The sequence below is a fragment of the Mandrillus leucophaeus genome, unplaced genomic scaffold, assembly GCF_000951045.1.
Source record: "Mandrillus leucophaeus isolate KB7577 unplaced genomic scaffold, Mleu.le_1.0 Scaffold223, whole genome shotgun sequence".
NCBI lineage: Eukaryota > Metazoa > Chordata > Mammalia > Primates > Cercopithecidae > Mandrillus > Mandrillus leucophaeus.
This window is the reverse complement of record NW_012102288.1, coordinates 3,464,725-3,470,398: the sequence shown is the minus strand read 5'-3', so window position 1 is coordinate 3,470,398 and position 5,674 is coordinate 3,464,725. Positions and strand designations below refer to the sequence as shown.

The following is a 5,674-nucleotide window of genomic DNA, read 5'->3' as shown; positions in this document are numbered from 1 at the left end:
AAAAAAAAAAAAAAAAAAAAGATATTTGCACTCATGTTTATTGCAAGCACTATTCACAATAGCAAAGACATGGAATCAACGCAGGTGCCCATCACTGGTGGATTGGATAAAGAAAATGTGTTAATGGTATATATACACCATGGAATACTACATGGCCATAAAAAATAAAATCATGTTCTTTGCAGCAATGTAGATGCAGGTAGAGGCCATTATACTAAGTGAATTAACACAGAAACAGAACACTGGGTACACATGGACACAAAGATAGGAGCAATAGACATGGGGGACTCCAAAAGGAAGAAGTAAGGGAGAGGGGCAAGGGTTGAAGAACTACCTATCAGGTACTCTGTTCACTATTTGGGTGACAAGATCAATAGAAGCTCAAACTTCAGCATCATACAATATACCTGTGTAACCAACCTGCACATGTACGCCCTGAGTCTAAAATTTAAAAATAAATAAATAAATAACAAAAGTTTTGCTTTCCAAAAGACACTGTTAGGAAAGTGAAAGGAGAAGCTAAAGATTGGGAAAAATATTTGTAAAACATATTTTACAAGGTACTTGTCATAGGATATATAAAGTGGCTCTTAAAACTTAGTAAAACAACCCAAATAAAAAAATAGGTAAAGGATTAGAATAGATACCTCACCAAAAGCATGCAGGTATGACAAGTTAGCACACAAAAAGACATTTAGCATAGTTACTTATTAGAGAAATGAAAATTAAAACCATGTAAGATACTACTGTATACCTACTAGAATGTCCAAAATTAAAAAGACTGACCATACCAAGTATTGACTACGATGTAAAGCAGCTGAAAATTTCACACACTGCTAGTGGAAGATAAACTGAAATAACCACTTTGAAAAATAGTTTGTTTTTTCAAATTGCACATATATCTACCACACAAACCAGCCATTCTTTTCTTGGGTATTTGCCAAGAGAAAGGAAAACATATGGCCACACAGAAACTTATGTGAATGTTTATGACAGCTTTTTTTGTAATAGCCAAAAGTTGGAAAGAATGCAAATGTCTATCAACAGTTAGTGAATAAACAATTATTGTATATCAGTACTTTGGAATACTACTGAAAACAATTATTGATGTATGAAACAACATGAATGAATCTCAAAGTAACTATGCTAAGAGAAAGAATTCAGACAAAAATACATGCCTTATAATTCCATTGTTGTAAAAGTATTGAAAACACAATATAAATAAGCAAAATAGATCAATGATTGCATGAGGATGGTGAGGAGAGTTAGATTATAAAAGGGCATGAGGAGATTTTTGGATGTGATAGGTATGTTTATTATTTTGATTGTAATGATGGTTTCATGGGTAAATACATATGTCAAGCAACATCAAAATTGTATACTCTAAAAATGTGCAGCTTATTGTAGTCAATTACACCTCAGTAAAGTAGTAAAAATATAAATTCATATCTAGATATGTCATAGTCAAATGTAAGAACACTAGATTCAAAAAGATCATGAAAGCAGCTCCAAAGAAAAAGGGAACCCATACAGGATGGCAGTTAGAATGACAACTGACTTCCATAGCAACAGTGATTACCAAAAGACAGTGAAATAATATCTTCAGAATGCTGAGAAAAAATGGAATTTAATGCCTAGAGAAACTGTCTTTCAGGAAGAAGGTGAAATACATTTCCAGGCAAACAGATGTTACTAACAACAGACCCTTACTGGGAAAATTCTAGAGTATACTTCAAATGGAAAGAAAATGATTGCAGAAGTAAGGTCTAAGATACAAGAAGTCATGAATAAAGAAAATAGCAAAGTGTGGATAAATCTAAATAATTATTAACTATACAAATTAAAAGAACAATATTGAATTTGTGAGAGTTAAAAATATCAAACTAGAACCAAAATGTATTACAGTAATAGCATAGGAAAGGGTGATAGGATTAAATATATAACAAGTTTTGAAAAATGTTGTTTTTTTAACTTTTATTTGAAGTTCAGGGGTACATGTGCAGGTTTGATTTATAGGTGAGCTTGTGTCGTGGGGGTTTGTTGTACAGATTATTTTGTCTCCCAGGTGTTAAGCCTATTACCCATCAATTATTTTTCCTGATCTTCTCCCTCCTCCCACCCTTCACCCTCCAATAGACCCCAGTGTATATTGTTCCCTCCCTTGTGTCCATGTGCTCTCATCATTTAGCTTTCACTTATGAGTGAGAACGTGTGGTACTTGATTTTCTGTTCCTGCATTAGTTTGCTAAAGATAATGGCCTTCGGCTGCATCCATGTTCCTGCACAGGACATGATCTCATTCTTTTTTATGGCTGCATAGCATTCCATGCTGTATATATACCACATTGTCTTTATCCAATCTGTCACTGATGGGCATTTAGGTTGATTCTATGTCTTTGCTATGTGAATAGTGCTGCAGTGAACATACACTTGCATTTCTTTATGATAGAATGATTTATCTTCCTTTGGGGATATACCCAGTAATGCGATCGCTGGGTCGAATGGGTAGTTCTGTTTTTAGGTCTTTGAGGAATCACCACACTGCTTTCCATGGTGGTTGAACTCATTTACACTCCCACCAACAATATATAAAAGCGTTTTTAAAAACATACTTAAGGTATAGGCACGTATCTTTAAAAAGATAGACAAATAAGTATCAAAAGAAACTGATGAAGTATAAAAACTGATGAAGCTATATTAGTATAATACAAATAGACATTTGGGCAAAAAGCTTTGATTGACATGAAGAGGATCATTACCTATTGCAAGAATATTTTATTTACTAGGAAAATATAATGATTCTAAACTTAAATGCAGTTAATAACATGGATTCAAAATATAGGAAAAATTCATAGCACCATTATTCAATGAGACTGGAAAAATACACCACAATAGTTTGAGCCATTAAAACATTTCTTTCAATAGTTATTAGATCAAAAAGACAAACCAATAAACATATATAAGACTTGAATAACATAATTATTATTCATTTAATAAATATGTATATACTTACCCAACACCTAGAAGATTATCATTCTTTTCAAACACAAATATCTGTAAAAATCAGTCTTAAGAATTTTTAAGGCTAGCTATTGTATACCATACTTTCTGATTTCAACAAAATTAAGTTAGAAGTCAGTTTTGGAACTATAACGTGAAAAAAACCATGTATTTGGAAATTGAAAAGCATATTTTCAAATAACCCATGAGTTAAAAAAAATATTGTCAGAAAATACCTAGAACTGAATGGTAGCAAAGACTCTTAAAACTCTAAAAAAAGAGGTACTTGGAGGAAAATATATAGCTTTAAATGCTTACTAAGAAAGAAGAAAGATGGCAATAAGTTAGGCATATTTCTTAAAAAGTTAGAAATCTAAAGAATTTAAAAATTAAAATATTAAGAAATTAAAAGGAAGGATATCATAAAATAAGAGTCTGAAAATAATGAAATTGAAAACAAAGGTAACCGAGAAGATTTGTCAAGTCAAAAGTCGTTTCCTTGAAAGGACTAATAAAATGACAAACTATAGACAAGATTTATGAAGGGATAAACAAAAGAAGACACATATACACAATATTAAAAATAAAAGAAGAGGCCAGGCACAGTGGCTCACACCTGTAATCCCAGCACTTTGGGAGGCCAAGGCAGGCGGATCACTTGAGGTCAGGAGTTGAGACCAGCCCGGCTAATATGGTGAAACTCCATTTCTACTAAAAATGCAAAAATTAGCCCAGCATGGTGGCGCGCACCTGTAGTCCTAGCTACTTGGGAGGCTGAGGCAGGAGAATCGTTTGAACCTGGAAGGCAGAGGTTACAGTGAGCCAAGATTGCGCCACTGCACTCCAGGCTGGGCAACAGAGCAAGACTCTGTCAAAAAAAAAAAAAAAAAAAAGCATTCTTTAAAATGCCATAGCTATTAAACATAAAATAAAAGAATAATACAACTTTATGCCAATAAATTTAAAAACCTAGGTAAAATGAGCAGTTTTTTGTTTGTTTTTGTTTTTGAGACAGAGGCTCGATCTGTCGGACAGGCTGGAGTGCAGTGGCCTGATCTCGGCTTACTGCAAGCTCCGCCTCCTGGGTTCATGCCATTCTCCTGCCTCAGCCTCCCGAGTAGCTGGAACTACAGGCGCCCGCCACCACACCCAGCTAATTTATTTTTTTCTTTTGTATTTTTAGTAGAGACGGTGTTTCACTGTGTTATCCAGGATGGTTTTGATCTCTTGACCTCATGATCCGCCCACCTCAGCCTCCCTAAGTGCTGGGATTACAGGCATGAGCCACTGCGCGCAGCCAAAATGAGCAGTTTTTTAAAAGTATAACTTGTTTATGAAGAAATAGAAAACCAAATATCTTCAACATTAAAGAAATAGATTTAGTTTACACATTTCTCACAAAAAAAGCCAGCAGATCCAGATAATTTTACAGAAGATTTTTGACAAATATTTAAAGAACAGATAATTCTAAGCTTAACACAAATGCTTTTAGAGAGAAGGAGAACTTCTTAATTCTTTCATTTAAAAAGGCCAGTGGAACCAAAGTCACCATGAGAAAGAAAAACTATAGTCATTCTCACTTAAGAAGATATATGCAAAAATCCTAAACAAGATATCAGTAAACCAGATCCAGCATTATATGAAAAAATAATTTGTTGAGCAAACAAAGTCAGATGACTGGACAGCACACACACACATATACCAGATCTGCTGGAATATTGTATACTAAGGGAAGTTCATATAGTCAGAAGCTGTGTCACCCATTGCCCATCACTTCCTGGGGAAGCTCAAAGGGAGGTAGTAGGGTTGGGAGCAGACATAGGGAGAAGGATCCTTTGGACTGTAGAGCTTTTATTAATAAGATGCATTATTAGGGAAATAGCAGGCCCTCCTTTGCCATGATCAAGGGCTGGAGTTCAAATTTTATGCCTGTTATAGCAGAAAGTTAGCCTTATTCCTGTTTTTCAATCTTAGTAATTACCAGTTAGGAGAACATCAGCGTACTTTTCATCCCCGTTGTGATCAGGGTTCTGTGACAAAGCTTTGTGGTTACAACTATAGGACGTGGCACTCTACTAGAACTGATTGACTCTTAAGATTTCCTTGGATGCCAAGCTGCAGGTAATCAATCTTTTTTTTTTTTTTTTTTTTTTTTTTTGGAGACGGAGTGTCACTCTGTCGCCAGACTGGAGGACAATCTTGGCTCACTGCAACCTCCACCTCCCGGGTTCAAGCGATTCTCCTGCCTCAGCCTCCCAAGTAGCTGGGACTACAGGTACCCGCCACCGTGCCCGGCTAATTTTTTATATCTTTAGTAGAGACGGGGTTTCACCATGTTGGCCAGGATGGTCTCAATCTCTTGACCTCGTGATCCACCCACCTCGGCCTCCCAAAGTGCTGGGATTACAGGCTTGAGCCACCGCGCTCGGCCCAGGGAATCAATATTAAACAAGTTAATTCTTAGTTCTCATGAAACAGTAAGACAAGACTGGAATTATTTCACAAATGCAAGATTGATTCTACATTTGGAAATTATTTATTCCCACATGAATGGATTATTGTCATCATCTCATTGACTGTCCCTGCCTCCTATCTCCAGGACTAGCTTACAGTGTCCTAATAGCAGTGATTACAACTGAAATGAAACCATTATTTATATAATTTTTTAGTATCT

The 5,674-nt window shown here is 35.5% G+C and overlaps 1 protein-coding gene across 3 annotated transcripts in view; it reads left to right on the top strand.

The window, feature by feature from the left end:
* The window catches only part of EFHC1 (EF-hand domain (C-terminal) containing 1), a 103,775-nt gene that overhangs the window by 37,390 nt on the left and 60,711 nt on the right, over positions 1 to 5,674 (top strand). The gene's annotated exons all lie outside the window — the stretch shown is intronic.